Raw genomic sequence first — 13,884 nt, forward strand, 5'->3', positions numbered from 1 at the left:
GTTTGTAACACTCAGAAGAAAACGTCGGAGACCGTTTACAGTACATTCATATGTAAATGATCAGTATGACGAGCTGAGTCGATTTATGTATATCCGCTGATCGTTGGAAAAAATCCAACTCGAATCGGTAGAGCGAAAATTAAAGGGAGGGGGAAGTTGTGTAGAGTCAGAGAATGTAAATGAGTAGAGAAGGAGCAAATGTTAGCAGTACTAAAATGTTAATTACGATGGAGGAACATCGAAAACGCGCCAGTTGGAAAATAAAATTTCACCACAACTATCAGGGTACGAAACGAACTACACCACTCTATAAGCAAAATGTATACACATACATATGCACAGATGTTCTTTGATATGCGCATAAACAAAACTTTAAATAATAAAAACGAAAGAAATTGACTTCTGACAGGAAAATATTAATAATCAGGGAAATAATATTAAAATAGAATTCAAATATCATTTCATAAAAAAGGGTTATAAAAATAAAAAATAGTATAATATATAAAAATATGATAGGATTTGAACTTAGGCAAAACATTTCATTGCAATAAGGAAGTGTGCTATACAAGCAGCACCACAGATCATATTAGAACATATTTGTCTAATCTGTGAACTCAAACAGCTATTGTTGTTTACTTGCTTCAATGTTTATGTGTCTATATGTGAATATTCTTGAAATTGCCTTCCTTAATTCGCATGTCCAAATATATTTGCATATATGTACACATATGTACATATGTATGTCCCTCAATATGTCTTTCGCAAAAAATCAAACATTCGCGCAAGTGACAAAAAAACGTAGACGCACCATCATCGGCCAATAATATTCAAGCGAACTCGCGGCATATTTTCTAAGTATTTCATATTACAACGACAACAAATTCATTCATAAGGAACGTGCGCTGCTTCAAAGCAAAGTGAGTTCGTTCATAACTCTGCGCCGCGCTATTTTTTCTGTGCGCCTGGTAAACCACATTTGGTTTTCATATAGAATTCCTACCGCAAATGCGCGAAAATAAAAATGAATGAAATTGAATTTGAATGTCTTCAGTAAAATTGAAGAATCAGCAAAATTTCAATTTTACAATTTGTATCACTGAAAATCCTACCATCCCCCTCGCGTTTGTATGTTGCCCACAAGCTGCTTCCTCACAACATTTGCTAAAAATCAGAAATTGAAGAATTTGTCTGATGTTCACTTCAAAAAGGAGAATTGGCAACATGACCTCTTAGCGAATTTAAATAATATTTATATTTTTGCATATTATGCACTATTTATGGCATTAAATTACAAAATTTATATTAAATTTCCATTCATATGAAATCATTAACTACTTCTATATATTCTAAGCACAGTCCATATAGTACTTTTATATGTTTATTTATTATCATTATTTCATAGTTTGTCGATTTAGCCCATTTATCCAAATACGACGCTATGAAAATGCAGCCCAATCGGTAATCGCAATATTTCAAAAGAGCATAAGTCAATTTTCAACAGGAAAGCCCTGCAAAAAGGACAAACGAGACAACATAGCCGATCGACATTGTCGTAAAATTGTCGATTGAAACAAATTTTGTCAACTCCGCCACGATGCGCAAAATTCGGCGTCAATATGTATGCGAGCTCATATGTATATATGTATGTTTGTCGTCATTTGGTTACTTTCAACAACACAATGTCTGCGCGAACTCGCCGTTATTTCGTTGGCTTGCCACTATACACAGAGGCGTTCTAACTGAGGACTCTTAGTATATTATTATGTTGCTTAATTTGTATTGAAAAATACTGATGCATTTATGAATTATTTTCGTACTATAATATATATTATATATATATATAAATACACATAAACGCATACCTATAATCGTTTTTAAACTAAATTCGATAAATAAAATATATATCTGAAATAATTATGTGGCAGTGCGCCCCAATCCCTCCTTGCCTGCGATCGTTCAACTCGCAAAAAGCAAAAAGTGTGGACAAAAGTCATTGCTTGTGCGGGGCAAGAAGAAGCAAGCATCAGCGTACGTGTACTCATGAATGTATGTGTGATTATCACATTTGTGTAAATACGCATAAATAAAGGAATATGCAATAAACCCAAACATATGAACATATTCTCCTGATATATTTTAATTATATCAGGAAGTAAAAAATGCTATTAAAGTAATTGAATTATGATATGCTTAGATTCCAATTAATAAAATAAAAAAATTAAATACAATTTCAATTTTATGTATTTTACGATTCGAACGTATATGCTCGTATTCGGAATGAGCTTAACTCCTTCGCGCTTACGACCTAAGCCACCACAAAAGTGGAAACGTGGCCGCTTAGCCACCGTTTTATTATTATCATTTGTTTAATAAGTATATTGCTTACGCAACGCACATACATAAGTTAGAAAACTAGCTTATTAAATGTTTATTTTATTATGAATTCTGGGGTTTTTACCGGTAATACAGATTTTTAATTCAAAAGGTTTTTCATAATTATAAATTTGTCATATCATAGAAATTGAAAACATAAATCTAAATAGGTATGCGCAACGATTTTTCATATAGGAATATTCGTTGTGTCTATTTATAGCATTTCGCATATTGTGTGGTGTATTTTTCTTTTTCGAAGTTATATTTTTCGATGTTCCTTCATGTGGAATTACAAATTAGTACTCAAAAAGTTTTCATTTAACATTTGCTCCTTCTCTACTCATTTACATTCTCTGGTAGAGTGAGGAAAAAATAAAATATATTTTTTAACAAACAAAAGAAATATCCGTTCACGTTATTAATTCAATTTTAATTTTTTTATGTTACATTTTTTTATATTTTTTACTTCACTTGAGATCATTCACATTTTTAACTATAGGTACACCTTACACATATTATATTCAGTATCTCTTTATACACATATGGTATGTATATAATAAAACAAATATTAGATATTCTTCAGGCTTATGTGTTAAAATATAAGTATTATCACTAAAATAAATGGGATCAACTATTTTAAATGAAGAGATCTTAAGAGCATTTAAAAAAATCTTTTGCCGACCAAATGTAATGAGGGTCCTCAAAACTCGATATCTTCTTATTTTTGATAAAATTTTGATTTCGTTTTAATATCTTTACTTTAAGATTTTGATGATATTTTTTATAAAAAGATCTTCATTTTGAAGATAAATTTTCTCTGCTGTCAACACTGAACATGTCCCAAATTTAAACATCTGTGGTGTTACTTTTGATAACTTGGAGAATAGTCGGGAAACTATATAGCAACGCACCCACTGAATATGATTGTGGCGATAATGAAAAAATCTTGTTCATTTATTGGACAAAGAAAATTTCCTAAAGCATTGCATTCAAAATGTGATGGACCAATAGCCCAAGAGAAAAATAATGTTCTAAATTTAGTCGTGACAGAGAACGTAAACTAATAGAGGATATATAGGAGCAAATGTTAAATGAAATATTTTTGAGTACTAATTTGTAATTCCAGATGAGGGAACATCGAAAAAGAAAAATACACCACACAATATGCGAAAAGGATAACAATGAAACGGTGGCTAAGCGGCCGAGTTTCCACTTTTGTGGCGGCTGAGGTCGTAAGCGGGAAGGGGTTAAGCACAATCCGAATACGAATTTATACGTTCGAATCCTAAAACTCATGCAACTGAAATTTTATTTAATTTTTTATTTTATTAATTGGAATCTAAGCATATCATAATTCAATTTCTTTAATAGCATATTTTACTTCCTGATATAAATAAAATATATCAGGAAAATATGTTCATATGTTTAGGTTTATTGAATATTATGCGAATTTACACAAATGTGATAATCACACATACATTCTTAAATACACGTACGCTGATGCTTGCTTTTTCTTGCCCCGCACAAGCAATGACTTTTGTCCACACTTTTTGCTTTTTGCGAGTTGAACGATCGCAGGCAAGGAGGGATTGAGGCGCACTGCCACATAATTATTTGATATATGTATATATTTTATTTATCGAATTTAGTTTAAAAACGATTATAGGTATGAATTTATGTGTATTTATGTATATATATATATAATATATATTATATTACGAAAATAATTCATAAATGCATCAGCATTTTTCAATAGAAATTAAGCAACATAATAATATACTAAGAGTCCTCAGTTAGAACGCCTCTGTGTATGGTGGCAAGCCAACCAAATAAAGGCGAGTTCGCGCAGACATTGTGTTGTTGAAAAAAACCAAATGACGATTTTGTCCACAAACATACATATGTATATACATAAATACATACATATATCAGCTCGCATACATATTGGCACCAAATTGTGTGAATCGTCGCGGAGTTGACAAAATTTGTTTGAATCGACAATTTTGCGACAATGACGGTCGGCTATGTTGTCTCGTTTGTCCGTTTTGCAGTGATTTGCTATTGAAAGTTGACTTTTGCTCTTTTGAAATATTCCGATTACCAATTGGGCTGCATTTTCATAGCGTCGTATTTGGATAAAATGGGCTAAATCGAAAAACTATGAAACAATGATAATAAGTAAACATATAAAAGTACTATATGCAGTGTGCATAGAATATATACAAGTAGTTAAAGATTTCTTATGAATGGCAATTTTATATAAATTTTTAAATTTAATGCCATATATAGTGCATAATATGCAAAAATATAAATATTATTTAAATTAGCTAATAGGTCATGTTGCCAATTCTCCTTTCTGAAGGGAACCGTCAGACAAATTCTTCAATTTCTGATTTTTAGCAAAGGTTGTGAGGAAGCAGCTTGTGGACATACAAATGCGAGGGGGATGGTAGGATTTTTAGTGGTGGCTGTCAAATTGTAAAATTGAATTTTTCTCGTTTTACTCAATTTCATTCATTTTATAAACTTGATTCGCATATGCGTAGAAATTCTATATGAAAACCAAATGTGGCGCACAGAAAAAATAGCGCGGCGCAGAGTTATGAGCGAGCGCACTTTACTTTGAAGCAGACGCACGTTTCTTATGAATGAATTTATTGTCGTTGTAATATAAAATACTTAGAAAATATGCCGCGAGTTCGCTTGAATATTATTGGCCGATGATGGTGCGTCTACGTTTTTTTGTCACTTGCGCGAATGTTTGATTTTTTGCGAAAGACATTTTGAGGGACATACATATGTACATATATGCAAATATATTTGGACATGCGAAATTTGGAGGAAGGCAATTTCAAGAATATTCACATATAGACATATAAACATTGAAGCAAGTAAACAACAATAGCTGTTTCAATTCACAGATTAGACAAAGTAGTTCGAATATTATCTGTGGTGCTGCTTGTATGGCACATTTCCTTATTGTAATGAAATGTTTTACCTAAGTTCAAATCCAATCATATATTATATAGTCCTTTTTTATTTTTATAACCCTTTTTTATGAATTGATATTTGAATTCTATTTTCATATTATTTCCCTCATTATTTATATTTTCTTGTCGGAAGTCAATTACTTTCGTTTTTATTATTTCAATTTTTGTTTATGCGCATACCAATGAACATCTGTGCATATGTATGTATATACATTTTGCTTATAGAGTGGTGTAGTTCGTTGCGTACCCTGATAGGTGTGGTGACATTTTATTTTCGAACTTAACATTTTAGTACAGCTAACATTTGCTCCTTCTCTATTCATTAACATTCTCTGATATAAGTACATAACATTTTAGAACAGCTAACATTTGCTCCTTCTCTATTCATTTACATTCTCTGCTATAAGCAAAATGTATATACAGCCAGAGAATGTTGAAGAGTAGAGAAGGAGCAAATGTTAAATGAAAACTTTTTGAGTACTAATTTGTAATTCCACAAGAGGGAACATCGAAAAGTATAACTTCGAAAAAGAAAAATACACCACACAATATGCGAAATGCTATAAATAGACACAACGAATATTCCTATATGAAAAAACGTTGCGCATACCTATTTAGATTTATGTTTTCAATTTCTATGATATGACAAATTTATAATTATGAAAAGCCTTCTGAATTAAAAATCTGTATTACCGGTAAAAACCCCAGAATTCATAATAAAATAAACATTTAATAAGCTAGTTTTCTAACTTATGTATGTGCGTTGCGTAAGCAATATACTTATTAAACAAATGATAATAATAAAACGGTGGCAAAGCGGCCACGTTTCCACTTTTGTGGTGGCTTAGGTCGTAAGCGGGAAGGGGTTAAGCTCAATCCGAATACGAGCCTATACGTTCGAATCCTAAAACGAATTTTATTTAATTTTTTTATTTTATTAATTGGAGTCTAAGCATATCATAATTCAATTTCTTTAATAGCATATTTTACTTTCTGAGATAATTAAAATATATCAGGAAAATATAATATGTTCATATGTTTAGGTTTATTGAATATTTCCTTATTATGCGTATTTACACAAATGTGATAATCACACATACATTAAATACACGTACGCTGATGCTTGCTTTTTCTTGCCCCGCACAAGCAATGACTTTTGTCCACACTTTTTGCTTTTTGCGAGTTGAACGATCGCAGGCAAGGAGGGATTGGGGCGCACTGCCACATAATTATTTCAGATATATATTTTATTTATCGAATTTAGTTTAAAAACGATTATAGGTATGAATATATGTGTATTTATATATATATATATATAATATATATTATATTACGAAAATAATTCATAAATGCATCAGTATTTTTCAATACAAAATAAGCAACATAATAATATACTAAGAGTCTTCAGTTAGAACGCCTCTGTGTATAGTGGCAAGCCAACGAAATAACGGCGAGTTCGCGCAGACATTGTGTTGTTGAAAGTAACCAAATGACGATTTTGTCGAAAAACATACATATATACATATGAGCTCGCATACATATTGATGCCGAACTTTGCGCATCGTCGCGGAGTTGACAAAACTTGTTTGAATCGACAATTTTACGACAATGTCGATCGGCTATGTTGTCTCGTTTGTCCTTTTTGCAGTGGTTTGCTATTGAAAGTTGACTTATGCTCTTTTGAAATATTGCGATTACCGATTGGGTTGCATTTTCATAGCGTCGTATTTGGATAAAATGGGCTAAATCGACAAACTATGAAATAATGATAATAAGTAAACATATAAAAGTACTATATGCAGTGTGCTTAGAATATATAGAAGTAGTTAATGATTTCATATGAATGGCAATTTTATATAAATTTTTAAATTTAATGCCATAAATAGTGCATAATATGCAAAAATATAAATATTATTTAAACTCGCTAAGAGGTCATGTTGCCAATTCTCCTTTTTGAAGTGAACATCAGACAAATTCTTCAATTTCTAATTTTTAGCAAATGTTGTGAGGAAGCAGCTTGTGGGCAACATACAAACGCGAGGGGGATGGTAGGATTTTCAGTGATACAAATTGTAAAATTGAAATTTTGCTGATTCTTCAATTTTACTGAAGACATTCAAATTCAATTTCATTCATATCGCGCATTTGCGATAGGAATTCTATATGAAAACCAAATGTGGTTTACCAGGCGCACAGAAAATATAGCGCGGCGCAGAGTTATGAATAGCTTTTTTAAACTAATTGCAATAAATCGCTTCATATTCTTGGTTTAAGGTAGATTGAATATTTCAATACTTTTTGAATGCAAATCAACTGTTATAATTAACTACAACCCTAGTTTGATCAATTTAGTATACCTTGGTTTCATTCGTGATATAGGCCGATAATTAGAATAATGATAAATACAACTCTTGTTGTTGTTCACACAATTATATTTGAAGTGGAGATAATTAAAATTATAGGTAAAATAAGAGCAATTTCTACATCAAAAATTAAGAAAATGATAGTGATTAGAAAGAATCGAAGTGAAAAAGGTAATCGAGAGGATGATTTTGGGTCGAATCCACATTCAAATGGAGAACATTTTTCACGATCTGTAAGAGCCTTTTTTGATAAAATAGATGCTAATATTATTACTACTCTTGCGATAATAATTAAAATTGATGTTATAATAGCAATTGAAAAGATTATCTATACTACTAATTAGTAGGCCTTATGATTGGAAGTCAAATATACTTATATACTATATAGATAATTATAAATTAGCCTCCTCATCAGTAAATTGAGATATATAGGAATAGTCAAACAATATCAACAAAATGTCAGTATCATGCAGCTGCTTCGAATCCAAAATGGTGGGTTTTTGAAAAATGATTATTTAAATGGCGGATTAGGCATACAAGTAGGAATGAAGTTCCGATTAATACGTGAATTCCGTGGAATCCTGTTGCTATGAAAAAGGTAGACCCATAAACTGAGTCTGCGATAGTAAATGGGGCTTCAATGTATTCGTATGCTTGTAAAATAGTAAAATAAATTCCTAATAGTACTGTAAAAAATAATCCTTGTGTAGCTTGTGAATGATTACCTTCTATTAGTCTGTGGTGAGCTCAAGTCACTGTGACTCCTGAAGATAAAAGGATTGCTGTATTTAGTAAAGGAATTTGGAATGGATTGAATGGTTGAATTCCTGCTGGAGGCCATATAGCTCCTAATTCGATAGCTGGAGATAGTCTTCTATGAAAAAAAGCTCAGAAAAAAGATACAAAGAACAATACTTCTGATAAAATGAATAGGATTATTCCTCATCGAAGTCCTAAGGTTACGGGTAGAGTGTGTAGGCCTTGAAAGGTTCCTTCTCGAGAAACATCTCGTCATCATTGGTATACTGTTAAAATGGTAATTATATTGCCTAATACAAAGAGTGAAATGTCATATTGATGGAATCATTTTACTAATCCTGATACGGATGTTATAGCTCCAATTGCTCCTGTTAAAGGTCAGGGGCTGTAATCTACTAAATGGAATGGGTGATTTGAGTGTGTTGACATTAATTTACTTCGCTAGAGTATAGTGTTCTTAATACTGCAAATACATATGATTGAATAATAGCAACAGCTGATTCTAGTACTAGAAGAGCAATTTGACCTATTAATAAAAATGATATAATTATGTAGGAAAGTGAAGGCCCAGTGTTACCTAATAGAGTGAGGAGTAGGTGTCCTGCAATTATGTTGGCTGCTAATCGAACAGCTAAGGTTCCAGGGCGGATAATGTTACTAATAGTTTCAATACAGACTATAAATGGTATAAGTACTGCTGGAGTTCCTTGGGGTACTAAGTGTGCAAATATATGTTGGGTATGGTTAATTCATCCATATAATATAAAACATAGCCATAGGGGTAGAGCTAGTGTAAGAGTTAATGTAAGATGGCTTGTTCTAGTAAAAATGTAAGGGAATAATCCTATAAAATTATTAAATAAAATTAGTGAAAATAGAGAGACAAAAATGAAAGTTGAACCTGAATGTCCTGAGGGGCCTAAAAGAGTCTTGAATTCTTTATGTAAGGTTAGTAGAATTGAGTTTCAGAAGATATGTCATCGGGAGGGTATTAATCAATAGGCGGAAGGGATTAATATTAATCCTAAAAATGTTCTTATTCAATTTATAGAGAGATTGAAGATGCTTGAGGATGGGTCGAATACGGAGAATAGATTAGTTATCATTTTCAATTTAAAGAAGTTGTTGAATACTTATTTGAAATTTGTGATTTAGGTGTTTGGGGGATTACGGAGTAATAATTTATTATGCTAAATAAAATAAAGGTAATTGAAAAGACAATAAATAAGCTTAATCAACCTATAGGGGCTATTTGTGGGATTAAAAAATATTAAATAATTTAATAATTTTAGTTTGACATACTAATGTTATTTTTTAACTAATTTTTTCATTAGAAGTAAGCGCTAATTTACTATTAGGTGGTTTAAGAGACCAATACTTGCTTTCAGTCATCTAATGAAAGTTATGAGTTAGCTCTATTAGTTACTCATTTAATGAAATGATTAACAGGGAGTCTTTCGATTACAATAGGTATAAATCTGTGATTAGCTCCGCAAATTTCTGAACATTGGCCGTAAAATAAACCAGGCCGGTTTATTAGGAAGTTTGTTTGGTTTAATCGTCCTGGTGTTCCATCTACTTTTACACCTAGAGCAGGGACTGTTCAAGAATGAATAACATCTGCGGCTGTTACTAAAATTCGAATTTGTGAGTTTATAGGTAGAATTACTCGGTTGTCAACATCTAATAGACGGAATCCATCTGTGGATAATTCGTTGGTTGGAATTATATAAGAGTCAAATTCAACGTTTAAAAAATCTGAATATTCATAGCTTCAGTATCATTGATGTCCGATAGCTTTAAGAGTTACTGAAGGTTCATTAATTTCATCTAATAAATAAAGTAGTCGAAGAGATGGAAGAGCAATAAATAGGAGTACAATAGCTGGGAGGATTGTTCAAATTATTTCAATGGTTTGTCCGTGGAGGAGATTTCGGTTTGTATATGAGTTGAAAAATAATATAAATATTAAGTAGCCAACTAATGTTGGGATTATTACTAGAATTATTAGTGCGTGATCATGGAAGAAGGTAAGTTGTTCTATAAGAGGGGAGGCTCTATCTTGAAGGCCAAGGGCAGCTCATGTTGTCATTCGTTTCTAATAAAAGTAAAATACTTTATATATGGAGCTTAAATCCATTGCACTAATCTGCCATATTAGATAGTTAGTTAAAAGAGGTAATTCTGAGTAACTATGTTCGGCTGGAGGAGTATTTTGAAGTCATTCAATTGATGAACTAAGTTGTATAGGGTAAATTACTTGCCGTTGTGTTACTAATCTTTCTCAAATAATAAATAAGAAAAATAAGATTCCTAGTAAAGAAATAGATGAGCCAATTGTGGACACTACATTTCATGTTGTATAGGCGTCTGGGTAATCTGAGTATCGGCGTGGTATTCCCGCTAACCCTAAAAAATGTTGAGGGAAGAATGTTAAATTTACACCGATAAATATAATAATAAATTGACTTTTTAATCAATTAGGATTTAGATTTAGTCCGGTGAATAGAGGGTATCAGTGTACAAATCCGGCTATAATTGCGAATACTGCTCCTATAGATAATACGTAGTGAAAATGGGCTACTACATAGTATGTATCGTGTAAAATAATGTCTACAGAAGAATTAGCAAGTACAACTCCCGTTAATCCTCCTACTGTAAATAAGAATACAAATCCTAGGGCTCATAATATTGCTGGGGAATAATTTAATTGTGTGCCGTGGAGAGTAGCTAATCAACTGAAAATTTTAATGCCTGTAGGTACCGCAATGATTATTGTAGCTGAAGTAAAGTAGGCTCGAGTGTCGACATCTATTCCTACTGTAAATATATGGTGAGCTCATACAATAAAACCTAGAAGTCCAATTGCTATTATAGCGTAGATTATTCCTAGAGATCCAAAGGTTTCCTTTTTACCTGATTCTTGACTAATAATGTGAGAGATTATACCAAATCCAGGGAGAATTAGAATATATACTTCTGGGTGTCCGAAAAATCAAAATAAATGTTGGTAAAGGATTGGGTCTCCTCCACCTGCTGGGTCGAAAAAGGAAGTATTTAGATTTCGATCTGTTAAAAGTATTGTGATAGCACCGGCTAAGACAGGTAGAGATAGTAAAAGTAGTAGGGCTGTTAGTACTACTGCTCAAACAAACAAAGGCAGTCGATCAAATGTGATTCCTGTTGATCGCATATTAATTACTGTTGTGATAAAATTTACAGCTCCTAAGATTGAGGAGATACCTGCTAAATGGAGTGAAAAGATGGCTAGATCGACAGATGCTCCTCCATGTGCAATAATAGATGATAATGGTGGGTATACAGTTCAACCTGTACCGGCTCCGTTTTCCACTATGCTGCTGACTAACAATAGAGTGAGAGAAGGGGGTAATAACCAGAATCTTATGTTATTTATTCGGGGGAATGCTATATCTGGTGCTCCTAATATTAAAGGGACTAATCAATTTCCAAACCCTCCGATTATAATAGGTATAACTATGAAAAAAATTATTACGAAAGCGTGAGCAGTTACAATTACATTATAAATTTGATCATCTCCAATTAATGCTCCAGGATGACCTAGTTCTGCTCGAACTAAAATTCTAAGGGATGTGCCAACTATTCCTGCTCAGGCCCCGAAAATGAAGTATAAAGTTCCAATATCTTTGTGATTTGTTGAAAATAGCCATTGTCGCGATTAAATGGCTGAAGTTTAGGCGATAGACTGTAAATCTATCTATAAGAATTTATTCTTTTTAATCATGGCCTTGTAGTCAATAATGATATTAGACTGCAATTCTAAAGGAGTAAAATTTTACTAAGGCTTAAAAGATTAAACTTATATTTATAGCTTTGAAGGCTATTAGTTTGATTAACTTAAAGCCTTGCTATAAAATTTATAAGAATAAATAAATTATAGACACTAGGATTAAACTGAAAGTGGAGATGAAAGATAGGGTTAATATAATTTTGAAAGAGATAAAATTAATTTTTATATTAGTAGGTCAATTGTTTTCGTAATAATTAAGTATAAAGGCTGCGAAGCATAATCGTAAATAAAAAAATAATGTGATTAATGTTATTACTGTTATAATTGTTATTAAGATGTATTGATTTTTTAACACTAGTAATTGAATAACTAATCATTTAGGTAAAAATCCGATAAAAGGCGGTAGTCCTCCTAAAGATAATAAATTTAAAAATAGGGTGAATTTTAGAATTTTAGAACTGAAAAATGAATTAAATAATTGATTAATATGAAATATTTTGAAGCTATTGAATATGAAGATTAGACTGAAAGATAGGAATGTGTAAAAAGAGAAATAAATAATTCATAGTGATTCATTTGCTTGTATAGCTGCTAGTATTCATCCTAAATGATTGATGGATGAAAAAGCCATTAATTTCCTTAGGGAGGTTTGGTTAAGCCCTCCTAAGGAACCGGTAATAGTTGAAGTAATAATTACTAAGATAATAAAATTGCTTTGTATAGTGTAAGAAATTAATATAAGGGGGGCAATTTTTTGTCATGTTATTAAAGTGAGTGCACTTATTCAGGAGAGCCCTTCTATTACATTAGGGAATCAGAAGTGGAAAGGTGCAGCACCACTTTTTAACAATAATGATGAAGTAATTATTAAGTCACCGTAGATGGTATTATCTTGTATAATTGGGTGATTGTATCTTATTATGATAGCAAATAGTAATACAGCTGAGGCTATAGCTTGAGTTAAAAAGTACTTTAATGAGGCTTCTGTAGATATCAAGTTATTATTATTTATTAGGGGGATAAATGATAATAAATTGATTTCTAATCCTATTCAAGCACCTGGTCAAGAATTAGACGAGATGGTAATTATAGTTCCTGTTATTAGGATAAAGAAAAATATAATTTTAGCTGAATTATTAAAAATTAAAAAGAAAAGGGTTGGAACCTTTATAAGTGGGGTATGAGCCCAGTAGCTTAATTAGCTTATCTTTTTAAGTTTATATTTTAGTGTATGATGCACAAAAGTTGTTGATACTTTTAGGAATAGTTTAATTCTATTAAATATAATGAATGTAATGTTATTACATAATTTACCCTATCAAGGTAACCCTTTTATCAGGCAATTCATTGAATGAAATTAACTTATTTCATTTGAAATAGGGTGATTTCCTTAGGATTTTTTTTTTTTTTTCTATACTTAATTTTAAAATGTATACATTATTTAATTAATTATAAAATTTTTTTGATTTACATAAATAAAAAAAGTAGCTTAAAAATTAAATTAAAAAGTTAACTAGATAATTTAAAATTCCAATATAGACATTTCCGAGAATTAAAAGACCAACTTCATATAAATAGAAAGATGAATATAATACATTTATTTTTATCATTAATCTATAAAAATGTTTAT

The 13,884-nt window shown here is 31.4% G+C and overlaps 1 pseudogene; it reads right to left on the reverse strand.

The window, feature by feature from the left end:
* Positions 1–8,115: 8,115 nt before the first annotated feature.
* On the reverse strand, positions 8,116–13,452 carry LOC138857851 (NADH-ubiquinone oxidoreductase chain 2-like; annotated as a pseudogene).
* Positions 13,453–13,884: the final 432 nt, after the last annotated feature.

Source organism: Bactrocera oleae, chromosome 6 (assembly GCF_042242935.1).
Source record: "Bactrocera oleae isolate idBacOlea1 chromosome 6, idBacOlea1, whole genome shotgun sequence".
Classification (NCBI taxonomy): Eukaryota; Metazoa; Arthropoda; class Insecta; order Diptera; family Tephritidae; genus Bactrocera; species Bactrocera oleae.